The 27,464-nt window shown below is 44.3% G+C and overlaps 1 protein-coding gene across 1 annotated transcript in view; it reads left to right on the top strand.

The window, feature by feature from the left end:
* The window catches only part of gria3b (glutamate receptor, ionotropic, AMPA 3b), a 502,427-nt gene that overhangs the window by 214,516 nt on the left and 260,447 nt on the right, over positions 1-27,464 (top strand). The gene's annotated exons all lie outside the window — the stretch shown is intronic.

Raw genomic sequence — 27,464 nt, 5'->3', positions numbered from 1 at the left:
AGAACTGCACAAAATACTCTAGCTGTGGTCTAACTAGTGTTTTATCAGCTAATAAAGGAAAGTATTCCATATGTCTCCTTAACCACCTTATCTATCTGTCCTGCTACCTTAAGGAATCTGTAGACATGCACTCCAAAGTCCCTCTGTTCCTCCACACTTCCCAGCATTCTATCATTTATTGTGTAATCCTTTGTCTGATTTGACCTCCTCAAATGCATTACCTCACACTTCTCTGGATTGAATCCTTTGCCTCTTTTCTACCCACCTGACCAGTGGGGTTATTGATCCCTTACTGCAGTCTGCAACTTTCTTCACTATAAACAACACGACCAATTTTGTATCATCTGCAAACTTTGTAATCATGTCACCTAAATTTAAGTGTAAATCATTGATATATACCACGAAAAGCCTGAGCCACATAAAATGGCGGCGTGCAGCCGATTTCAGGAAGCCCAACCTCCCCAGTGGGGAGAAAATTCTCCCCATGGAGTGGGACATGAAGTAACAAGTGTATGGTTAAGTCACCTGTAGCTTGTAAATCAAATAGAGTGTGGGATGAGAGGAAAGTAGGATGTGATTAGGATATGTAGGTGCCTACCCCCCTCTAGTTAGCTTCTGCTTCTTCTGGATATGCACCACCTTGTCCTGCAAGAGAGAGAGGTCACATGTCAGTGAGTCTTATGTAATCTGTTTGGCTGCTGTGGCTGTCATGGTTGAATAGTTGGCAATGTGTGTAATTTGTGAGACTTGCACCAGAGTTATGTGTATGAGCTTGAGGTGAAGCATATGAATGTTAAGCATGCGTCCTGGTTGGTAGAGATGTTGATAAGTGTGTGGTAGCAGTGTGGTGATTTGAGCAGTGGCAGTTGGTAGGTATGGCATTTGTAGATGCATTCATTGACCTGGGCCACTTCTGTGAGGCCATTGAATTCCTTGCGACACTTCATTCAGTCTTAGGGATCTTCATGACTATCTTTTCCCATTTTCATTTGGCTGCATGCCTAGAAAGATTCTTTCCCGTGCAAATACAGGACAACACTCTTCATTTCCACCTCCTCCATCAGGATCTCCAGTGTGGCATCGTTAGCCTAAACACTCCCCTGTTATTCCGTTTCACATTCTTTCTCGGGTCAGATTCTCTTCAATCATGATGACTGGTCCAGCCACAATGCATCTTCCATTTGAACAGTGCAGGCTAGCCAAAAGTGGTGCGAACCACACACGATTTTGCTGCCCCCACTAATACATCAAGCCAATGAACAGCATCATTAGTGCTGGCTGAACGCAGAGATCATGGAAGTAAAGTCAGCATGCTGCCTGCATTGCAATTGGAGGGTGTGGGTCAATGATGCAGCAAGATCCCCATGCTTACCTGTTATCAGGGGCTATTCAATGTAGACCCACAGTTCTTTTCCTAAGAGTGGAACCATAAAAGCCATTGTGTCTAGTGGACTAGTACAGTAATCCAGTTCATTATTGTTTTGTTGGGTTGTTGCATATACGTCATTAAGCAGTCTTGTAGAAGTTACTAAGAAGTCTTTATTAGCACTACTGAACTATGTGTATATTTACAGTAGAAGGTACAGGTATGAAGAGGACTCTATGGCATGTCCTTACATGTTGCTACCTAGCTCTACACTGCTGACCTAAGCTCTAGGTCAGGTACCTTCTTATGTCACCAGTGGGTGGTACTGTACTCAGTCCCAGGTTAATCCTTAATGTACCGGATCCTTCTACTACAATTATTGACAGTTCAAATTCAAATGAAGAACTACTGCCCAGTTTTTGAGAGATTATACAGGTTGCATTTGGTGCTGGTTTTTTGCTTCAACATTGCTCAGTGAGAAATCCCTTCACAACTTTTGGTCTGTACTGAAATGTTTCTTATTATTCTCTATCCTCAATTACTTTTAAAGAATTTGCTGTTCTCTATGTTATTTTATAAGGTATATGATGTCGCCAATTGGCTCAGGTCATTTTTCACTTGCCTCTGAGTCAAAGGATCTTTACCTCAAGTTTCAGTTGCTAACTTTGAGCCCTTCCCCTAACGTGCCAGTGAAATACAGTAAAGCAGTGCTACGTTGTTAGAAATACTGCTTTTGAGGCTTTAATCTGAGACCCCTGGACCAGAAATTCCTGCCCAAAGTCATTGGACGTTTAGCTGCCTCTCTGAATTTTCTGTCCCACCCGTGACAGGTCACGCTGAAGGCGGGAACAGAAAATCCCAGCCTAGATGTTAAAGATGGCATAGATGGGACATGTTAATAAATATGGGTGAAACTTTAATAAACTTTTTAAAAACTGAGATGAAACCTCATCCCACCAGTGGACGAGGTTTTTATCTTTTTGCAGAAGCTCGCTGGGGCTCCTGGCCTGCCCGCCAGCTTTAAGGTTGGATGGGCAGGTCTTTCAATGAGCTTAACAATCCTGTCAATGGCCCCAGTTGGCCATTGACAGGTCGGCGGGCGAACAGCTGATTTCGCTGTCCGCCAGCCTTCCTAAAGATTTAAATGGACAGGGGCTCCCCCCCGACGTCATCCCGCATCATTTTCCCGTTGGAGAGCGGGCCCCGCCCCCAAATCGCTGATGGGAAAATTCTGGCCTTAATTTCCATTCTGAAGAGTCATCCTTCAACCGATCACCAGGGGCAACAGACGGGGGGATGCATGGGAGCGGGCGCGGGCGGGCGGTTTCCCGATCGGTCAGGGGCGTGCTGCCATTTTACGTGACATCTGCTTGGAAGTGCTGTGTGCTCACCGTGCCGGCGGTGGGGGGATCACCTGAGCCACGAGTGTGCTCTTTCGTGCATGTGCAGCAAAGAGCGCGCTCATCTCTCTGAGGCAAAGTGCTGCCTCAGGGAGATTGCTGGAAGTTTTAAAAATTTGTGGAAGTGCGTAAAAAAAATTCCTGACATGTCCCATCATGTGACACTGTCACATGAGCTGGGACATGTCAATTTCTTTTATTTCAACATTTCATGAACATTTTAAAGCCCTCATGAAACCTCATCCCACCTTGGATGAGGTTTCATGTTTTTTTCTGAAGGCCGCCTGGCCTCCTTGCCGGCCTGACAACCTTAAGGTTGGACAGGCAGGTGCTTTAATTAGCTTAATTACTTTTTTAAGCCCTTAAGTGGCCACTGACAGTTTGGTGGGTGTGCAGCCAACTCGGCTGCGCGCCCGCCAAACTGGTAACCTAAATGATGCGGGGTGACAATGGGACACCCGCCCGACGTCACCCCGCGTCATTTTACGTTTCGGTGAGCAGGTCTTGTGCCCCCCCCCCCCCCCCCCCCCCACCAGAAGAAGCAGCCTCAGAAGCAGATTAACTCGTCATTCATAGCTACTGTATTCACTTACCTATCCACGGCACTGTGAAGTAACAGACGATATAACAATATATAAGGACCTCTTGTTCCCTACGTAACATAGTAACTGCCTGTTCAGAAGCACTTTATTAGCTGAGGAGCACAGTGAGACATCTGAGATGTGAAAGGTGCTAAATAATTGCATCATTTTCTTTCTATGAGATGGCTCCTGGCCTCGGATCAACAACTCACCACAGCAGCACTGATGAGTTCAAAAGCTCATCTGAGTAAAAAGAACAAAACACCCCACATGGCTGTGTTGATGCACGAAAATCTTTTTCCTCATGTCCCCCAAGGGTTAGTTAACAAATTTCCGTCTCCCCGTAAAATATCTGATTATGATTACTTTTTCTTCATAAAGCGATTTAAGTTCAGAGTGCACAATTTACTGAATTTGAAAAATTACCCAATTCTAACCTCGAAGGTAAACATTCATACTGTCTTAATGCAATCTACTGCTGAAAATTGTCTAATTATTTTATTGTTTAGGTAGTTACAGAACAAATTCTGACAAAATGAATTCAGTGGATAAATGGTATTTGCTTAATGAGAACAGTTAGAGAAATGAAATATTTGGCAGAACTACAGTGGATTCCATTAAGCAACTTGGTATTCTATATAAACTCTGCAATTATACGTGTTGCATTTCGAAAGCATACATGGCTGCATTGACCAGATGTGAGTGCATAATCAGATACATCCGCTGATGTATCTTATCAAGGCAATGTACTGTTAAATTATATTACAAATTATTGTTATTTTCGGGAACTCAGGAGCAAATGTTAGCTTGGGCTAACCACATCCCCCCCATACCCCACTTTGTTACTCTTAGAGCCTCTACACATTTGGTCCCCGCCTAACAGATGCACATGAGATCACAAAATAGTCGTCTCATTTGCCTAACTGTGTCATAGGCCGGGATTCTGTTAGGCCAACAGGGGTCTCGCCCATTGGTCGAAGAACCGGCTCTATGAGGCTCTATGAGGGAGGCTGGATGGACTCAAGTGCCCTTCAGTACTTAATTTATCACCTTCAGGCCTTCCCGCGATTGAGGACCCCAGCAGCAGAAGTCCCACCCGCCAAGATCTGCCAGCCAATGAGAGGCCAACTGCTCCTCATGCTGCCAGCACCAGTTTAAATGGTGGCTACAGTTGGAACTGCAACCCCCTCCCCCACTTCCCAAGGTCCAGGATCATGAAGGAACCCCATGCCACAAGTGAGTGATGGTGGGATGAGGGTCATGGGATGGGGCTTGCGGGCAGTGAGTGATAGGGAGTGGGGGTCAGGGGCAAGGACAGGGGGCCACTCCCTTGGCCAATGCCAGGTCCCCTCCCCTCCTGCGACGCCAACCCACGACCCCCATCCTGCCTTCACTCACTTTTGGCCTGGGGTCCTTCCACGACCTTGAGTCTCCTATGGGTGCAGTGCCATGAGCAGACACCACTCCCACTGGCACTGGTGGCATGAGCTGCCAGCCTCTGACTGACCAGCAGCTCTCAGTGGGCGGGACTTCTACTGCTGGGGTCCTCAATCACGGAGACTGCAGCCAATTACGTGTCTAAAGGGCATTTGATTCCGTTGGTGCTTCCGGTTTGAGTAGTGATTTCTTAATAGTCTTGACCCCCTGATGGTTCTTCAGTTTGCTTCATTCCTTCGTCTCATTTTATTCCGTGATAGCCTTTAGTTTCAACACTTTAACTAGTATGTATGTTCCTTTGCCTTATCCTCTGCAACCAAACAGGTTAACTCTAGCTTAAATAAAAACAGAAAATGCTGGAAAAACTCAGCAGGTCTAGCAGCATCTCTGGAGAGAGAAACAGTTAACATTTCGAGTCTGTATGACTCTTCTCCAGAACTCTGAAGAAGAATCATATGGACTTGAAACATTAACTCTGTTTCTCTCTCCACAGGTGCTACCAGACCTACTGAGTTTTTCCATCAATTTCTGTTCTTATTTCAAATTTCCAGCCTCCGCAGGATTTTGCTTTTATCTTAGGTTAACTCTAGTTCTCTGTCTTTGTTTTTTCTGAGCCCATATAGACATTGTTGACTCATGCTCATTTGCTTTAAATGTAAAAGTTTGAAGCTGGCCTGAGTGGTGGTCTAATCTTACCATTGCCTGCCACCACTGTTATGGTTTTGGCTTTTACTCCAGATACTGTTCTCAGGTTCAGCATCACAGGCCACGAGCATGGAAGAGCCCTTGTTCCATAGGAACTGGAACATTAGCTTAACTGTCCTCCTCTAATGCACTTTGGGACATTTTGCTATATTTAAGTCACTACATAAATATAAATTGTTATTGTTGTTGTCCATTGTCTACGTGTTTTGTAGTGAGTCCTGCTACTGAACAAAGAACCTTCATTCCTGTACTTCAAATGACTGATTTATATCATATGCCTTCACTTGATCTTCCTTGATTTTGAAAGGTGGCAGAGTAAACATTTTTAGCTATTAATTGAAACAAGGCTTTGTTAAACAGCAAATGGATGTGTGAATGGAAGTAATGATGTTCTGTAGATCAACAATACTTTCAAGTTTAACTATCCTTCCTCTAAAAGTAGAAAATAACAAAGAATGTAAACCAGGCTCATTTCCTGAAATTCAGTGTGAACAGAACCTAGTTTAGTGTCCATGACTAAATGTAATCTGACACTTCATTGTTGAACTTCCATGGAGTCTTTCTGGCCTATTCGCATTTCCCTGATGGTTTCAGACAAACAACTCAGTTGGAACAAAACACGTTGAGGTGTATTTTTAAAATGTGGTCAGTGCAAAGGAAATTGAAATAACTAATTCTTAAATACAATTCAAAACTATCAAAGAGAATCAAACAAGTCCAGAGAATTCAATGACTTACAACCCCAACCCCATGTCTGTCAAAGACATAATAGACCAGAAATTAGGTTATGTAGCACCCCTTTTTCAGGTGCTACACAGCCACTTAGTCCCCAAAATGGCGCTCGTCAAATGGAGATGCACTTTGAACCCAAAATGCACTGCCCACCATGTTGGCTAAAGGCAAAGAAGAGGCATCCTTTATCCATTTTAAAACAGGGATTACATGGCCCTTTGCAAATACGATTAAAGAGCCTAAAGGTCGACAGTCCAACATTTATCTCCCTGCATGACTCATTCCCAGGTGAGCCATTTTCTGTAAATGAATTTGTTTTTCTTTATCTCCAAATGTACTGTAACAGCAAGAAAGAAGCCAATAACATTATACATGATAGACCCTGATGCTTCATTTTATCAGGGTAGGTTTCTATCTCTATTTTGACAATGTATTCTCTCAGTTCACTGATGAATTCTTGGTGATGCATTGCAGCTCCCTCTGGAATCTTTTGTCTATGTATTACAGTTATATGTGCAAAGCAGCACTGAGAATTGTCAAGGCGGCAAAAACAAGTTGCTACCACCCTTGGAGATTCCAACAATAATAATACCACATATCCTCTATTCCAAGTTCTTATTCACTTCCTGAATTTAATTCTCACATTAGTATCGCCTGTAATTTCAGTTATCATGGATATAATACTTTCCTAGCTATCTGCCTACACACACTCATATTCAACCATTTTCTCTGCCAGTTCACAATTAGCTGTTCACCCATACAGATGCATTCTCAGCTATTATGAATCATATGTAGGCTTACCAACTAACTGTAGCAAGACTGGAAACTGACAGCAAAAATAAAAATGCCAGATATAATAAGCTTTCAAATATTGCATGAATGGTGTGTAAAAGGTTGTGGCCTATTTGAGGTGCCCATTCTTAGTATGTGAAATGGTCTCCAATGCCTCCAATATGGTGGGCAAGAAATGCATGCTTATTATGAGCTGCCTGGTTCATTGGAATAGGCAATAAAATTGTCATCGAGGGCTCACGCCAGTAAACTGTTTATGTACCTTTTAACCTCTTAGCTAGGGCTGTTCCTGACATTGCAGTGGCCTGACCTTCCGTTCCTCTTCAACTGCAATTAGCCTTTAGATGCCTATCGCGTGTCCCCAGATCTCTGGCTCAATGAACTTGAGGATCAAGCCCCAATTTTTTTTCAGGCCTATCCATTCAGGTTTTGCTTCTGCTTAGGTTGTGTTGGCACCATAGACAAATATCCGTATGTCACCAACATTTAAATGAGTAGTGCTGGTTAAACCAGATATGATCTGCTGAAATGGTAGCCCTGATAATGAAAACTTTTAAATGGAAATAAAAGTTTGTTAAAGATTTCAGGTGATGGGGCTGTGGCTATTTCTATTGGCAGCTTGTTCCACTGTGGGATTGTCCTTGGAAAGAAAGATTATTGGTACATTGTCTTGTAAATAAATGGTCTTTGTGATTTGTGTGGATGGTACCTCGTGCTTTGTTATTACCAGAGAGCACCAGGTTCTTGTTTCTATCAATCCTCACCGGTCCATTTTATATTTTAGAGAAAATGGTTAGTCTTATCTTTCTCCCTTCTTTGCTGTAGTGATTCCCATTCCAAATCATTTATAAAGGATATGAAACTGGTATTTACCATACTGATTTGTGCAGAATCATACAGCATGTCTTTGGATCGCTTCAATCTTATTTATATCTCTCACCGTATAAAGATCCCACACACAACTTGTATACTCCAAGATTTGACAAACAGATGTTTGCTAAGCCATAATTCTGATATTTTTGTTGCAATACCAAAGATTCCACCTCAGAAATCCAAAACCCTGCTTGCTTTGGATGTTATCTGGTGAATGTGGAATACCCATTGAAAATTGATTTTTAAGATGAACTGTCAGGTATGGTTGTGTATCCACCTGTTGGAGAATTTGATTGCAGAACTAAAAGCTATTTGTTGGTGGATCATTTTTGTTTGTAATGCACATGACATAGCATTTTTTGGCATTGAATGCCACCTTCCATTGGTCCTGCCATTTTTGCAATTCCAGAAGATCATCTTGAATGAATTGATATGACCTTGAGTTTCTCTGATGCTTAAACCATGCAGTCATCTGCAAATAGTCGTACCCTGTTTCTTTACTTATTGGAAAATTCGTTTATGTATGTTAAGCAGTGTGAGGATTCAAACACAGACAACTGGGGAACTCTGGAGAGGACATCTCTACAAGAGGATGATTCCCCATCACACCACTCTTTATTTTCTGTTGGTAAGGAAGTGCTGGATCCAATTTAATAATGTCCCCTGATTCCATAGCAGTGAAGTTTGGGCAAGAACTTTTCATAAGGAATTTTGTCAAAGGCTTTAGAGAAATCTAGTATTGTCACTTGAGTGGTTTCATCTCTTTCAAGACTTGAAAGCTCACTGACAGTCTGCAAAAGCTGTGTTTTGGTATATCTTTTTGACTTAAAGCCATGCTGACTATCTTTCAGGATGTTGTGAGCTTCAAAGTCCTTTACGACATGAGAATGAACAACATATTCAAGCAATTTGCAAATGACACTGAAGAGAGATACTAATCTGTAGATTTCTGGCTGACTTTTATCCCCTTTTTTGAATATGCCACAGATGTTAGCTTGTATCCACTGGCCTGGTAAGGAGCCAGTGTTGATTAGCTCTTGAAAGAAATTGGTTAAGATTGAAGCCTGTTCAACAGCTGCTAACGTTAAAATGCAGGGAGGGATTTCATCTGGACCAATAGTTTTATTTGGATTTATTTCTTGTAATAATTTCAAAACACTCTCTTTACCTTTAATGAGGCTTAGTATGTCTGGTAAGTGGTCACTGTCTAAGCTGAGTATGTGTATTAAATCTTCTCTAGTAAATACAATGGAAAATTGATCACTTTAGTACTTTACCCTTAGGATCACATAAAACTCTATTGTCTCTTTTGATATCTGAAATGCCAAATTCTTTCTTTTTGATTTTCTTAATGAACTACCAGAAACTCTTAGGATTTTCCTTAATAGAAGTTGTAAGATACCCAGAAACATAATTTCCTCCTTGCTTTGTTGCGAGCTTTCTATACTTTCCTCTGGCAGGTTTTGAATTGCTTGCAGTCTTCCTCATCCCCACCTACACTTGTGCTTCCTCAACTCAAATGTTTAGGCCATTATTTTTTTATCTTATAGATAACTTTTGTCAAGTACTACATGTGGAACGTCTTCTAATCTCGTAATAGGAGCTCAGTACTGACCAAATTGGAATACTCGCCTGCCTTCTCAAGATGTAAAAACATCACAAGGCCCTTTTTGAAAAGAGTAGGAATGTTTTCCCGGTGTCCCAAACTTTATTCACTTCTCAATCAACATATTCAAGCAGGTTTTTTTTAATTCATTCATGCGATGTGGGCTTCGCTGGCTGGGTCAGCATTTATTGCCCATCCCTAGCTGCCCTTGAGAAGGTGGTGGTGAGCTGCCATCTTGAACCGCTGCAACCCATGTGGTGTAGGTACCACCCACAGTGCTGTTAGGGAGTTCCAGGATTTTGACCCAGCGACAATGAAGGAATGGCAATTATCAGATTATCTGTTCATTTATCTCATTGTTGTTTGTGGCACCTGTCTATGTGCAAATTGTCTTTCATGTTCCTAGCATAATGGAAATAATCATCCAATTTGGTCCCTACATACCAAGGATACTATACTTCAAAAGTATTTAATCAGCTGTAAAGCACATTGAGTTGTAAAGGGCACTAAATAAGTGCAAGTTCTTCCTTTTTATATTCTAAATAATGTCATTTGGTGTGGTAGTAGCGTGATTAGACTGCTGAATTAGTTATTCGGAGGCCTGAATTAATCATTCGCCACTTGTTCTTGGCCCCCTCAACTATTGGAAACAGCTTGCTTCTATTTGCCATGCCATATCCTTACATAATCGTAACTACTTCTAACTTCATCTACCACCATTCCTTCCCAAACCTCTCGGTCTCTTCACTTTCCTTTTCCCTTTAAGATCCTCTTTAAAATCTACCTCTTTGACCAAGCTTTTAGTCTCCTATCTTAATGTCCCTTTCTCTGGCTAGTGTCAAGCTTCATCTAATTATACTTCTGTGAAGCAACATGGAACATTTTCATTTACATTAAAAGCACTATATAAATGCAAGTTGTTGTTGTCATTGATTTTGTTCAATGACAGGAGTCTATTCATTATTCTAATGAAAAGAGACACAATTTATGTAGACCTTTTTTGCATTGTGTTTTCTCAGACTAGACAGCATCCTAGTGAATCAGTGTTGTACATTGTATAAAGCCTTAATATTTGTCCTGGAGTAGAGCACAATATTGCACACAGTTGCTCCACCTGAGATCTTATTAATTTTTTCTATAGGCTTGACATTACTTCTTGCCTGTTGTATTCTATACCCCTTGAGATAAAAACTAGTATTAAGTTCTTTTATAGTCTTATCACACATGGCTGCTGGCTTTAATATCCTGTGAACCTGTACCCTCATGCCCCTTTACTCATGCTCAGCACCTAAATCTATTCAGAGTATAATTGCTGCAGTTATTTTTTCCCCAGAATGCATCATCTCATACACATTGATATTGAATTTCGTTCTGTTACTTTTTGGTCAATTACCTCATCTTATCAATATCCCTTTGCAGTTTCCTTTGGTTTTCTAAAGAATTTACAATGCTTATATTAATATATTTGCCACATCTTATGGACATTTTCCTGCATGGATAGAGATTTTCCACATATCTTTAGCAACTGATACATTTGTCTCCATATATGTCTTGCACTGCTAATATTTTTCTACCACCTTTATGCTTTTTATTAAGTCATGCAGTGGCTTTTACACCCTGTGCAAAGTCTTCATTCTGGTACAGCAGTCACATGCTTGGACTTATCGCCATGCTTGTTGCCTCCATATAAGGCTTTTGTTTAGCACAGGTGTTTTGTATGCACAGAAACCATCTTCATATCAATATTGTCTAAATTGAGCCACAGAAAAAGCCCTGTCATTTCCTGTGTCTTTTAATGGGATTAATATACTCAACTCTTGACCTTTATTTGTTCTTCTCCCTTCCATTTTCTTCATTCTATGAAGCAACTTGCTGATCTCCCAGTTTCCAGTTCCAACATCAGGTTTCCACCCAAAATATTAATCTATCTTTTCCCTTTGCACCTATTAATGTATTTGCTGTACATTTCCAGCGTTTTTGTTTTCTTATCTGAATTCCACCATTTGTAGTGTTTTCCTTCTAATTTCTAAGTAGAAATTCTGTTTTTTTGATAAGCAGTGCATGTTCTCTGTCTGCAAGGACACATTCTCTCACCTAAGACCAGAGAACAGGGCACAGGTTTGTAAGAGCCAAGCATAAGAACTCCCAGTTGTATAGTGATACTGATGAATAGTGGCAGAAGAATGCAGGTATATTGCCTTCTGCTTTTCCAATCACATCTTACCTATCCATTAGAGCACTGACTTGCAAGATCTCTCCTGCCAATGACAGGTTTACTTTCCAGATCTCATCAATGAGCCATGTTGGCTGAAGAATCCTCAATGAAGTTCTGCACTACTGTGGTTTGTCTCAGCTCAGGTAGCAGCTTACTGAGTAGGCTACAGAGGACTTCCATCACCACTTTCCTGTTAAAGAGATATTGCTTGCTTTCTCCTCAATGATTATAATCAATGGTTGGTCTTGAGGCTATTGACAAGTGTAGGTTTGGCTCCTCCTTGAGCAGACTGAAAATACCAACAATTCTTGCCAAGCTTAAATCTGTACTATATACCTTCCAAACACCAAAAAGTTTAATATGATTCACTGCATGACTAAATTACGAAGCTTCTAAATAGATCATTAGCAGCTTGAGAAGTGATAAAAGATCAGGCAACAGGTTTGTTGCAATAAGGTGTTTTTGTTTTGCCGTTCCTGATCAAAATCACGTATTCAGCAAATTTCAAACCATGTTTTTCACAGGTCAGGAAAACTGAAAAACTGGGCATTTAGCTGGGTGTGCTACAAATGAGAAAAATATTTAAGGAGTTCAAATATTTAAAGGTTAAGTATGTCCTAGACTGTGGCTTGGTATTAACTAAAGGAGCTTCTGCTAAACCCTGAGGTTTTAGAAAAGTTTTATTTCTTTCTAATTCCCTAAGGCAATTAGATGAAATGAAACAGCCAAGCAGTGTCCAAAGGTTATCTATCTGCACTGCAAGTAGAAGCTTCTTATGTCTGCACATTTCATATAATCTCTTCTGTATTAATAAGATCAACTCGCTTCAAATGCTGAAACATTCAGCAGATTTTGTACTCTGTGAAGTACCTTCAACCAGTCCACTGAAAAAGGTAATAATCAAAATTACTGTTTCACCTTTTCTTCCCAGCAGATTAAATAATTTAGTAGGCACAGGAAGGATGAGGAAATTGATTGAAGGTTATTGAGGAGCCAGTGCTCTAGCATGGCTTAGGGGGGGGTCTATAACTATCATAAAAGTGCTCTTTAAAAACCAAAAAGGAAATGATGAGGGTTTTTCTTTTTCAAGTTACTTGATCATTGCTCCTACAACCATAGAAAAGTCACGGTGCAGAAAGAGGCCATTCAGCCCATTGTGTCTGTGCTGGCCAAAAAGAGAAAAAAGAAACTAGCTGCTCATTTTAATCCCATGGTATCAATATGCTGTAGCTGAACAGATATCTCTCTTCCCCAGGGTTTGCAGCAGTTTGAACACACTCAAACAGGAATAGACACTGGCCGATATTGTCCTGTTTCACAACGCTCACTGATCCTTCTTTTCCTGCCAATCTGCTTTGCTCTGCTTTGTAATCTCATGTATGCCTGTTCAGAACAACATATGCATATTTGTTGCAATTATGCCAATAAAACTATTTATAATTACATTTGTGGAGCTGTTTTGTGAAGAACCAACTCTGTGAATGAATTTGTTCATTCACAATGTGCCCTTACAGGTTTAACTCCTAACTTCCCTGGATAACTACACTGAATCTCAATGTAAATAACCTACAGGGCTGGTACTTGCTTCTAAGTCAGCGTGAATCGGGCCAGTGAGCTAAAACTCCTGCTGGATATTCTCAGGTAGCTCACTGATTAAGATTTCACATTGCCACAAGGCAGGGGTGACCAAGAGTGTAGGGCAGTAAGTGATCAAGAAGGAAACCCAGGAAAGAAAGAAAGAGGTTGGGAGGGAGGAAGAATAGAAATCAGAGGTAGGTTTGGAAAGATGAACAGGAAGATTGCGGAAGTGGCACTCATAGACACATAGACGTCTACAGCACAGAAGGAGGCCATTCAGCCCATCATGTCCATGCCGTTCAACAAAGATCTGACTACACTAATCCCATTTTCCAGTGCTTGACCCATAGCCCTGGAGGCTATGGCAATGCAAGTGAATATCTAAATACTTCTTAAATGTTACGAGAGTTTCTGACTCAACCAGCCTTTCAGACAGTGAGTTCCAGACTCCCATCACCCTCTGAGTGAAAAAATTTCTCCTCAACTCCCCTCTTAGCCTTCTACCTCTTACCTTTAAATCTATGCCCCTCGTTATTGACCCCCCTACTAATGGAAAAAGTGCCTTCCTATCCACCCTATCTATACCCCTCATAATCTTATACATCTCTATCAGGCCCCTTCTCAACCTTCATTGCTCCAAGGAAAACAACCCTAGCCTACCCAGTCTTTCCTCATAGCTCAGACTGTCCAGCCCAGGCAGCATACTGGTAAATCTCCTCTGCAACCTCTCCAGTGCAATCACATCCTCCTTATAATGTGGTGACCACCACTGCATACAGTACTCCTGTTGTGGCCTAACCAGCATTTTATACAGTTCCAGCATAGCCTCCCTGCTCTTGTATTCAATGCCTCGGCTAATAAAGACAAGTTTCCCATATGCCTTCTTAACCACCTTATCTACCTGCCCTGCTACCTTCAGGGATCTATGGATATGCCCACCAAGGTCCCTCTGCTCTTCAGTACTTTCCAGGGCCCTCCCATTCATAGTGTAATCCCTTGCCTTGTTACCTCCCCAAGTGCATTACCTCACACTTTTCTGGTTTGAATTCCATTTGCCATTGCTCTGCCCACATGACCAGTTCATTAACATCCTCCTGCAGTTTACGACTATCCTCCTCCCTATTTACCACCCTACCGATTTTCGTGTCATCTGCGAACTCCTTGATCATACCCCCTACCTTTAAGACCAAATCATTTATGTACACCACAAACAGCAAGGGCCCCAGTACCGAGCCCTGTGGAAAGCCGCTGGAAACACTGCTTCCTGCCTCTCAGCCAATTTTGTATCCAATGTGCCACTCTGCGTTGGATCCCACGGGCTTCTTGACCAGTCAGCCACGAGGTATCTTATCAAAAACCTTGCTAAAGTCCATGTAGACCACATCAAATGCAATACCCTCATCAACACTCCTGGTTACCTCCTGAAAAAATTCGATCAAGTTTGTCAAACACGACCCCTTAACAAATCCATACTGACTATCCCTGATTAATCTGTGTCTCTCCAAGTGTAGATATATTCTGTCCCCCAGGACTCTTTCTAGTAACTTCCCCACCACCGAGGCTAGGCTGACTGGCCTGTAATTTCCTGGTCTATCCCTTTTTTAATAATGGGACAGCACTAGCAGTCTTCCAGTCCTCTGGCACCTCACCTGTGGACAGAGAGGATTTGAAAATTACTGTCATAGCCCACGAAATCTCTTCCCTTGCCTCCCTCAACAGCCTGGGATACATTTCATCCGGGCCTGTGGATTTATTTACTTTTAAGGCCACTAAACCCGCTAATACCTCCTCTCTCTCTGTTAATTTCCACGAATATTTCACAGTCCTCCACCTTGATGTCTATATCTTATTCGTCTTTTTCCATTGTGAAGACCGACACAAAGTATTCATTGAGGACTGTACCCACATCTTCCAGGTCCACACACAGGTTACTTCTATGGTCCCTAATTGGCCCTACTCTTTCCCTAGTTATTCTCTTGCTCGTTATATATTTTTAAAAACCCCTTTGGGTTTTCCTTTATTCTACCCGCCAATGCTTTCTCATGGGGCAGAATTTTTCCATTGGTGTGCAGGGGGCAGGACCCACACGCCAATGCGTAAAATGACACATGGTGACATTGGGCGCGCGTCCTGACCTCACCACGTGCCATCACGATATTTTGCTGGGCGGGCGCCTGACTATGTCCGTTGCGCGGTTGCCAGTGATTACTTGACCAATTAAAGTAGTTATGGCTCCAATTGTCCTGGATTTTAAGGCGCCCGTGCAATATTTGGCTTGTCACATGGGCACATTGGGCTTGCGGCTCTCCAAAACTTTAATGATCCTCATTCATGGGTGGGAAAGAGGGATCATTATATTTGCGAATCCACACATTTAACAGTTAGTGCTCAGAAGTTATTGAAAGTTACGTGTGTGAGTTAGAGAAGTCTCAAACGAATAGCTACTGCCTGGATTGCAGTCATTCCTTCAGTGAGGATTTGTTTTGGGGCCTGTAGGTTTCAGCAAGCCTGGAAATGGGAGGCGATCTCGCCACTGGAGACACCTCACCTGAGGAGGAAGGGATGGCTTGAAGGGGGAGGAGGCCAGGAGTGCACATTCAGTCTCCAGGGGAGCCACTTTTGGGAGGACAGGCACAGGCACAAGGGGTGCAGCGCCAAGATGTAGTCCAAGGCGCAAGGGGCTGCAGAAGACAATGCTATCCTGCTGCCAGGGTATACAAAGCGCGACCCACCTACCTCAGTATGTCTGAGGTGCAGTGCCGAAGGAGGCTCCATCTGTCAAGTCAACACTATGTGTCAGATGATTGGTCCAGAGATATCAGCTAACTATTTGGGTGGACACCTCATGCCTGTCTCTCTAAAGGTCATAGCTGCCCTCAACTTCTATGCCTCTGGCTCTTTCCAGGACTCAGTGGGTGATCCTTGCAGTATCTCCCAACCGGTTGTCCACATTTGTGTCAAGCAGGTGACAAATGCTCTGTTCAGGTGTGCACTGACCTTCATCCACGACCGCTGAGATGAGGTCAGCCAGACACAGTGACCAGAGGCTTCGTGGCAACTGCTGGCTTCCCCCGTGTCCAGGGTGCAATAGGCTGCACACACGTGGCCATCAAGGCGCCAGCAGGTGAGCCTGGTGCCTTTGTCAACAGGAAGGGCTTCCACTCTATGAATGTGCAGATAGTGTGTGATCACAGGACGCAGATTCTACAAGTTTGTTCAAGGTACCCAGGCAGCTCCCCCGATGCCTACATCCTCAGACGCTCCCAGGTGCCGGGGCTCTTCAATACTCCAGCCCAGCTGGATGGATGGCTGCTGGGTGACGAGGGATATCTCCTCAGAAGGTGGCTCATGATGCCTCTCCACCATCCAAGAAACAGAACCTGAGCAGCAGTACAATAGGAGCCACACCTCCACAAGGGCTGTGGTGGAGAGAGCCATCGGTCTTCTCAAAATGTGCTTCGGATGCCTGGACCGTTCCGGGAGCACACTCCAGTACCCCCCCAGATCGAGTATTGCTTATAATGGTAGCATGCTGTGCTCTTCACAATCTTGTGCTGGAAAGGGGGGACGCTGTGGATGAAGAAGATGTAGATGGAGTGGCTGCAGCTGCATACAATGAGTCCAGCAGTGAGTCCGAGGATGAGCATGCACAGGGAATGATGAGGGGGCACAGACTGACCCGGGCATACTCCAGTGAGCAGGGATACCTGGGACGTTCTAATCCAAGGAACCTTTAGCTAGCACAGCATATGTGGATCTGCAGCACAAGCCTGGCATGTATCCTCCATTCTGGAGACTTCATCTGTCTGGATAGGAGGATTGGCGATGGGCGCAGTGAATAAATCTGAAAGACACACAAATCACTCATCCAATCTCAGGAATCCATGCACCATTCCAAATAAAAAGGAACCCACAGCCATTTGAGACAACATTAATTTAATTTTATGAACAAAGTCTCGTCAAATTACAGAAATTAAAATGTGTTGGACTTCACACAAAGTTCCAATCAACTCTTGGGTTGGTGGGGGGAACAGAAAACCACCAGTGATGAACCCGGGGTTGCCTGAGGTGCCTTCATCTTTCATTTGCGGGTGCTACGCCTTTGTGGTGCCCGTCCCTGGCTGTGGCATCTGATGTCCTGTTGGCCTCGGTGACCTTGGCGGTTGTCCTCTGGCCCATGGAGCCTGTGCTGTCCCCGCCTGGGAGGGAGATGCCAGCTCCACAGCTGTCATCTCCCCAGTCATCACAGCCTCTTTGGGTGCCTCGGTTACTGGCAGAGGGGCGGAGGAGCTGCTGCCTCATCCACACCGCCCTGAGAGATGTCAGCAGAGTCAACAGGCAGCTGCTCCACTGATGTGAGCTCCATTTGGCCCTCCCTGCTCACCGTCGATGGATGGGCACCGAGGTGAGGATACCTGGTGGCCAAACCACCACCCACACAGGCACTGACCAGACGAGGTCAATGCCCCTGTGAGGGTGCCCGGGTCCAAGTGCAACCACAGGAACCCCTGATCCTGCCCTGGAGCTGCCTCTCCATGAGAGTCACCAATATCTCCATGGAGGAAGCTTGGCGCTTAGCCATGATGCTCAATGCATTGGCCACGGCCCACATAGACTTCTCCACCACTGACACCAAGCCAAGTAGAGCCTTGTGTATCTCCACCAGGTGTTCCCGAACACCCAGCCGCATGTCAGCGCTTGGCTGCATTGCCCAAGACTCCAAAGGCTCATCATCTGCCACAGACTAAGCGTGTGCCTGAGCCCCTTCAGTATTCCGATTGCAGGCGCCATCGGCACTCTCTGTCTCCGCCAGCTGCCCCAGCGACTGTGAAATGCCCTCACTGCTGTGACCCAGGACACTAGCCGAAGATATGATGTCCACCGAGGTGCCAGTATCTGCGCTGGTGCCTGCCTGGCAGAGATGGTATGACGCTTCCAATGGCGCAACTTCATGCCTCTCAGATGTCAGAGGGGCCCCTGCTGCTCCTGCTCCCAGTCGTGCACCGATGATGCTGAAAGGAAGAGTCAGGAATTTCGATCAGTTAGCCTGTGGGCAACGTCAATGTACAAGCCTGTCCCCCGGATCATCAAGCGCTCATCATTCCACACACATTGGGCCAGCCATTTGGTAACGCCACTCACTGAACAATCAGCAATGGCATGGATATTGGAAGACTACTGGTGACATGAGTGCTGGTCACACATACCTATCCGTGGAACCCCAGCCTCTCCAGCTCCAGTGGATCTGGGCATGTGCCACCTCTCCATTGTCCAGTGCCTCCTGCTCATAGCGGTTGAGCATCAATATCTGGGCTGGCCCACCGCTAATCCTCAGCCACTCAGCGCTGTTATGAGAATTTTTCTCCTGCAAATGAAAAAATTGCATTAATAAGTGATACTTGTACCGTCAATCTCCTCACGGCCAGCCCAACCCAAGCCCAGTTGGCCACTGCAGGTCTGCAGTGCATCCTTCCCCCCCTCGTGGCTGGCACTCACACTACAATGCCTGGTCCTTTCCCCCACCCACATGCTGCCTTCATCACAGTTGGTGTACCAACCGTTGCGAGGAGACACAATGATGTGGAACGCAGAAGGCAGCACATCCATCTGAGCCACATCACCTTGAAGATCCCCTCACACCATGTCATCACCCTGACTTCCACATGTCGTGGAGTTCGACAAGTGCGCATGGGTGTAGTTCATCCAGATTGAACCCACCACAGTCATGTGGATGTCACTGCATCACATGCTGCGGGTGCAGAACCCATCTCATCTCAACCCTCTCATGCTGAATGCATAGGCAATTTCTGATGGGCCACAACTAAGGACACATGCCGTCACTAACTCATTGCGCTCAGGCTACTCAGACATGGGAGCAGGGGAGAAGGGTACATGATGGGTGCAGCGAATGATGCTAACATACTACTCACCCTTCCCATGTGCAGCAGGTCATTGAGGCACTGGATCCATGAGCGCTGCACCACGTCATGGGATCTCACAATCTCCGCAACCTCCTCCCACACACACTGTGTCAAGTGGAGTTGCCTCCTCCTCCCGTCCGCGGTGACAAGCACATCCCGCCGTGCTGCCATCTCCTCAAGGAGGGCAGCAAAGTACTCATCAGAAAACCTGGACGCACACTGCCCACCAGCCCTACCCTCCTGCATGTCTCTTTCTGATTTGCCTTGCCTTGCCCCCAACCTCTGGCCATGTACAGCAGCCTTGGTGCGGCTGCAGCTTGGCCTTTAAACAGACTGCTGGGTCACCACTGGACCCGGCGTCGATTGCCATTCCGCCTGCACCCGCCCACTCCCGTCGTCCCCGGGAGTTGCCAAACACGCTGGACCGGACGTAACTGGCCCGCCGGTGCAAAATGGTGGCGATCGGGACCGCGCTGGCCAGTGCCCACACCCACACTCCCCACCTGATATGGGGAAAATTCTCCCCATGCACTCTTAGCTTTCCTAATTTTCTTTTTAAGTTTCCCTCTGGACTTTTCATACTTCTCTAAGTACACTGCCGTATTGAGCCCTCGGTATCTGCCATTAGCATATTTCTTAATCCTAAACTTTATATCCCTTGACATCCAGGGTTCTCCGGACTTGGTCCCCACCTTTGTCTTTACAGGAACATATTTGTTTTGTACTCTCACTATTTCCTCCTTGAATGCCTCGCACTGCTCATACACAGTTTTATCTGCAAGTAGCTGCTCCCAGTCCACTTGGGCCAAATCGCGTGTCATCTTAGTAAAATTAGCCTTTCCCCAGTTTAGAACTTTTATTCCTGGCCCAACCTTACCCTGTTCCATAATTATCCTAAATCTTACTGAGTTATGGTCACTATCTTCAAAATGCTCCCCTACTGATACTCCTTCCAGCTGCCCGGGCTCATATCCAAATATTAGGCCCAGAACTGCCCCCTCCCTTTTTGGCCTTTCGACGTACTGGCTAAAAAAATTCTCCTGGATGCAACTTAAGAATTTTGCTCCCTCCCTACCTTGCACACTAAAACTATGCCAGTTAATATTTGAGTAGTTAAAATGCACTACTATTATTACCTTATTATTCTTACACTTCTCTGAAATTTGATTACATATTTAATCCTCTAACCTTCCCTGACTGTTTGAGAGCCTATAGTACACACCCAACAGCATGTTTGCCCCTTTTGTGTTTTTTACTTCTACCCACATGGCTTCATTTGATGATCCTTCCAAGATATCATCCCTCCTCACTGCTATAATTGATTCCTTGATCAATATTGCAACCCTCTTTCCTCTTCTATCCCCCTCTCTATCTCATCTGAATACCCTATAACCAGGAATGTTGAGCTGCCAATCCTGCCCTTCATTTAGCCAAGTCTCAGTCACAGCTGTGACATCATACTCAAACATGCCTATCTGTGCCCTCAGCTCATCTTATTCCTCAGGCTCCTTGCATTAAAATATATTCCATTTAGCCTTGCTAAACTCACATCTTTCTTATCTACCCTATGTCTTCTCTGCCTTCCAGACTCACTTACTATGGTTTTAACTTCTAATTCCATCTCAGCTTCTCTCCCCTCTGAACTACTTTTCAGATCCCTTCCCCCTGCCAATTTAGTTTAAATTCGTCCCAACAGCATTGGCAAACCTCTCCGTGATGATATTGATCCTGTTCCTGTTCAGATGTAACCCGTCCAGAAACAGTCCCAATGCCATAGTAATCTAAAGCCCTCCCTCCTGCACCATCTCCCCAGCCACACATTCATCTACTCTATCCTTCTTCTGTTCCTATCCTCACTACTGCGTGGCACCGGGAGTAATCCAGAGATTCAATTTCCTTTCTAACCCCCTAAAGTCATGCATTTGAACTGGGAAGAGCATCCTGCTCTTCCCGGCTCCACATTCAGTTAATTTTTGTTTAAATTGCCTTTCTTCGTGGAGGCCTCTAGAGATCACTTTAAAGACTATTAGTTTTACTGCATGAAGACCAAGTTTTTCTGAATACAGCTATCCAAGCACTTTGTCTGCCTCCATTAGCAGATTTCTGCAGATCTGCTGCAGGTGAACTTGGCTATGTCAGCAGTTTGACAGCCCATTTGCACCCCATCCACTTTTCTTTTCCAATGAGGTCAATTGAAATGAAGTAGGATGTAGACAGGCTTCCACTTCACTACCGTTCATTTTATGATGCCAGCAAAATCCAATTTCACCCTCCCTGACATTTCTGAGCAGGGAAGTCAAAGGCTTTACCTCCCACCTCCTCTCCTCGCTCTCGCTGCAATTGGCCAGACATACTGGCAAATCAGCTTGCTACTGGCCCTTGAGAGCCAACTAGAAACATCAGGAAATTGCACCCAAAATATTTTCAAAATTGCTCTCATAGGCATGAAATTGAATCATATAGCACTGCTTCCACCTGCTTTATGCAGATTTACCTTTCACTCCTTTCCTCCTGGGTTACTGTGGCCCAACTGCTTTCCTCAGTGTCTGAAAGCAGGGGAAAGCTGGTGCGAGGGAAGGGCATTGGGGTTGGAAGCATAAGTTCAAGGTCATAACATCAGAAGCTTGTTCATCTTGCCAGATTGCAGGGTAAGTGTTACAAGGAGATGAGAATGGGGCATAAGGCAGGTGATGCCATTATCCTTAATATTCACAGTGCTGTTAGTGCTATGGCCTCTGTCACAGCCGGCCTCATGTTGCTGAGCCCCATCTCCTCTTAAGGCTCAAGAATGCAGGTGTCTTTGTTCCCCACTGGCTGTGCTCTCCTCCTTTCTGTAGTGTGGCCTCTTATCCTATAAGAGACAGGGCAAATGTCAGTAGCTGTGTAGCAATATGTTTGAGTGATCAATTATTTATTTCAGGTCAGGAAAGGCCCAAATTTAACCCTTGTTCCATGCTAAATTAGCTGATTTCAGCTGGGATTAAACATTTGTGATGCCACCAATAGTTATTTTTAGACTAAGGTCAATTTATTTGAGCCTTTTCTACATAGTCATAATTTAGTGTCCATTCTATTTTCTGTAGCACACCTCTCTTTGTCGCAACCCAACAAATCTACACTCGCTATGTCAACAGCCTAATAGATGCTGCATTCTGTTGAACTCCAGCAACAATCAATATTACAATCTGTATATAAGGGCATGATCAGGCTTGGCTGTATGTTCCATTAAATGACCTGCCAACATTTATTGTCCAGGCACACACATGATGATTGGGGCAAGGTACGGTCCATAGAAGTATATATATCACAGTAAGAATCTCACAACAGAAAAGGGTGAAAAAATTGCAGAAAAAAGAATTATGATTGAATACCATCTTTAACAGGTCTTCTGTGAGAATTTGTTTAAAAAAGATTGATTATTTTTGTTCCAACTGACTGCATAATCAGTGAACTGGCTGGGAGGGGTAAGTTAATCTCTTATCGTGGATAGAGCTGAATTAACATCGATGAATACATGCATTAACTTGGGGTGGTTGAGCGGTCCTGTCACTTTAGCTGTGCATCATTTAATACCACTGGATCACAATGATCTCTTCTAGTCTTGTACATCCCTCCCATGCTCCCTCAAACTATTGGATTTAGGAGCTCTTCCAAGCCAGCTCAATGCTAATGGTAATAACACTCACTGCTGAAACCAAGATATAATAAAGTTTTTTAAAAGCAATCATCAAAACTAAAGAGAGTTGATTTTTAGTGAGATACTAATGACTTAATTCATTCTTATTAAACGTCCACACCCCTGTGTCCCACCCCCATCTTTTTGAACAATTTTGCTTTCTTCTAAAATTGTCACTACTTGCTTAGCTTGAAAAATTGCTACTTCAGCAAATGTAATTTGATTTCTGGTTTTGAAACCAGAGCAGAGAAATTTTTATGAAAGTGCCCTTCTCAAAGTAAAAATAACAGCTGTGTAATTTGCTTATCTCTATTTAAATAACCATCCAGTCTGAGTGCTCCCTTTGCTGAAGATATGCTCCCCTCCATTTGACTTTGATCTCTTTTTGTTTTTTAAATATTTGGAGATTGGAGAATAAAAGTACAAATAAGAGAGCTAAGGACCCCCTCAAATGGACTTGTCTCATCAAAACACATCCCAATAAAATGACACAGCTACTGAAAGTTGATAAGTTCTTTATCAGCACAAACAGGACAGTAAAATAATTAATTTAGTTTTTTTTGTGGAGAAAATTTTTTGTTCTAAGTCACCCAATGGTCAGTACATGATCACTGACATGTTGTTAATACCAATTGTAGAAGCTTGCATGTAGCCCACAGTCTTAAATTAATTGAGATTAAAATCTGAAGAAGGAAAATGTCTCCTAAGAAAAAGTGAGGCCATGTATGGCTTTCTCTTGATCAATATTACAAACAGTATATACTTTCCAAATAACCCTTAATGTACTGACTGAACTGAACAGCATTTCCCTGTGAATTTTATGAGCATGATACTGGTATTGGTTAAACTTCACAATTCAATCTAATGGAGTTGTGGAAGAAAATATTCTACAAGCTTCATAAGCTACTGCTTAATGAATTCAGGACTTGGCTAGTTATTTCTCTCTGACCATATAAGCTAGTCCACTTGAAACTGAAGTGCTATTTGATAATACATTTTCAGTGGAAGCCTGTAATGTTCAAGTAACTGTGCTATTTAATATTTTCTTTCTCATGTAATGGATAGCTTTTGCTCCTGCAACATTTGCTGCAAGTCTTTTACACTGGAGACATAGGAAGATGTTGTCTTGTAATTTTATTCTACAACGTCGCCTGATCAAAATGGTTTTGCCAAAAACAATCCTGTAATGTCATATTTCTGTTTCTCTTTTTAAAAAAAGTAGCCGAGTGCATAAATATACAATCACATGCTAACCTGATGTAGCCCACTGTTCAGTGTTGCCTACCTATCTCACACGATCGGTAGATTTATCCATTTACACTGATAGTCATAAAGGCTATTCCCCTTGCAGATTGCGAGTTTTAACCAGTACCAGTATCATGCTCATAAAAGTCCACAGGGAAATGCCTTTCAGTTCAGTCAGTACATTAAGGGATATTTTGAAAGGGTATACGGTTTGTAATATTGATTCAGAGAAAGCTGTATGTGCCCTCACTTTCTCTCAGGAGACATTTTCCTTCTTCAGATTTGAATTTCATTTAATTTAAGACTGTGGGCTATATTGGAGAATAAAAATACAAGTCAGAGCTAAGGACCTCCTCAAATGGATTTTATTTCTGTCACCGAAACACAATCCAAATAGAATGACACAGCTACAAAAATGTTCGAGTCTAATAACTTCTTTATCAACTCCAGGAAACTGGAACTGAAGAACAATCCTTTTGCAAATCGCAGTTTAGATATGAATTTTAAAATAAGAATGCATTCATTTTGTGTATGGATGTTCATCATAATGAAAGGTAATGGCCATGACAATAGAACTATTGAGTTAAAAAGAAAAATTGAAAATGCCAGAAGTCTACAAAACCATCAGCAACTGAAGGAGAGAAGATAGACTAAGGGAGGAATCATCCCAGATTTGCACTAAGTGCGGTAGCAGGCGGAAAAAGGGAACTTTTACCCATTGGCTGCAATGGTGGCTTTTCATGCCATATTGTCCCAATCCCGCCTCATTAATCATGCATTCCTGGGAAACACAGCATTTCACTGGCGGGGCGGCCTCCAATTCACCCGCCATGCCATTACCTCGCCGCTTCCTCACCCCAGGCACCATAATTAAAGTTCAGCCACATGCACACCTCTCAGTGCTTCTAGCCCAGGACTGCTGTACAGAAGACATGGCCCTGAACAGCAAGAAGACTGCAGCCCCACCCCCATCAATTCAGTGACGTGTCCATGGAACACCTTTTGGATGCTGTGGAGACCCACTGTGATGTCCTCTACTCCCGCTCTGGCCGCAGGAGGGGCAACAACATCACCAATCTGGCGTGGGAGGTGCTGGCGGCAGTGGTCAATGCCAACACTGTCCTCAAGAGGTTGGCCATCCAGTACAGAAAGAGGATGAATTATCTCATCTGTATCACCAAAGTAATTCAACAATCTCATCACTCTAAACTCACACTCACAAGGCCATCACACATTCACTGGCATCTCACTCAACGCCAGCTCAATGGACATCACCAATCACTATTGCACACACCCTCACGTGTCCATCTGGCCTCATCTCCTCTGGAGATCGCCTCCTCATCTCATCCACGGCTCCACTCAGCACACACACACACATACCTGGCATCCTTCTCCTTTGGCCTAGCATATGCTTTGCTCATACTCTCTCCATCTGTCTTTAGGCAGGACAAGATTACGCATAATTACTGGGAGAGGCCCCAGAACAAGGGTGGAGCCCCAAACATCAAGGGCCTCATTCCCTTTGAAGGGTGCGTGTTAGAGCTGGCCGAAGAGGATGTGGACCACTCCTGCGGCGCCATCGAGGTTGGCGCCAAGCACCCAAGTGAGGATCATGCACCAGATCATCCCTCTGGCAATTCAACTGTGAGTCCACTGTTCTGTGTACTGCAACAGCCATGCACTAATAATCTCCACTTTCCCTGGCACCCCTGCCACATTGCTCTCAGGCAACCTTGGCCCCAACTCCAGCACCAATAACACCTCAGATGAGAACCCTGAGGACAGCATCATCGAAAACCCGTCACAGCGCCCACCCACACCCTCCACCAGCGCAATGACACACACCTCGGTGGGACCTACATGTACAGCAGGCTCAGGTTCACTACCTGGTGAACACAACACACAATCTAATAAATATATATATATATAAAAACAAAAAAACTGCGGATGCTGGAAATCCAAAACAAAAACAAAAACAGAATTACCTGGAAAAACTCAGCAGGTCTGGCAGCATCGGCGGAGAAGAAAAGAGTTGACGTTTCGAGTCCTCATGAGAGTCCTCATGTGTGTTTTACAACACACAATCTGTTCCACAGCAGACAAAGGTAAGGACACCCAAGGTCGCTGGCACTCAGAGGACCTCTGGAGACAAGGGATCTGCTGAGTCCAAGTTGGATGATAAGTCTCTGGACTCAGTCCTCAATCAGTTGTTGGAGCTGCAGAAACAATCATGGGAACAGCAGGAAGGGATGACAGCTGCGCTCCTCAGGTTGCAAGACGAGATGGAGGAGTCCATCAGCCTTCAGTTCGAGGTGATTGCACCATTATGCCAACGCACCATTGTCAACATTGCCAGGATGGCGGCCGTCATGGAGACTATGGTCCAGGACTTTGGTCCTGCACTGTTACGTGGGCTGAACTCCATCGTTGATGCTATAGTTGGCCTCCGACAGTGTCAACGTGAGAGGGATGCGGAGCAGCTCGCTCTCACTCCAGCTTCCCCTTCTCCTCAAGGAGTCAGCTAGCAGCCCTCGGGCACCCATAGGGAAGAGGATCAGCAGTTGCACACCCAGAGGCCATCCACTCAGATGACTCCAGGAGTGTCCAGCCCATCCAAATTCCCTTTTCCTATGACCCCAGCAGCTCCAGCTCCATAGACTAAGGAGGGTGCCACTGCCATACAACAAGACCCAGAAAGCAGGCTGGGGCCCTCCAAGTCTCGGCCCTCCAGAGGACGCCCACCAAGGTCATCACAGACAGGGCATAGCCGTCAGCAGACTGCCTGCACCTCCGCTGTAGACATCGGGGGAGCACCAAGACGTAGTGGCAGCATTAGGAAGGTTAAGAAGATGTAGTTGCTCAGCCTGGGCATGGGTGTTAATCAATTGTATATAATGTTCACTTTGTTAATAAACTCGCAAGACTCCTTGCCTATGGCTCCTTGTTCTGATGAACAGTGTTGATGTCACTCAGATGTGAAATCTTGGTCCCTGCACGAGATAAAGGCCAGGGCCTTTTCTGAGTGCTTTGTGCTACCTTCCGAGCACACTGATGATGCGCCTTCACTGTCACTGGACACATCAGTCATGCCTGCACCTCGATGGGACTTATCATTGCTGTCAGAATGTCTAGCGGCACAGTGTTCCATCATCCTCTCTGTGGGCTCTCAGCACCTTTAGTACCTTTGAGGAGTGGCTGGCCCCATCTCATCAGCATCTGTGTCCGGTGACAGTGTGCTCCTGAAGGGTTCAGCTTACAAAGGATGCCATAGGATCAGGAGAAGTTAAAGTTTTCCCACTGCATCTCCATGATACGACCCTGTTCACAGAGCACAAGC

This window comes from Carcharodon carcharias, chromosome 9 (assembly GCF_017639515.1).
Source record: "Carcharodon carcharias isolate sCarCar2 chromosome 9, sCarCar2.pri, whole genome shotgun sequence".
NCBI lineage: Eukaryota > Metazoa > Chordata > Chondrichthyes > Lamniformes > Lamnidae > Carcharodon > Carcharodon carcharias.
Note: the sequence above shows the minus strand (reverse complement) of the source record. Positions and strands in the feature narration are given on the sequence as shown.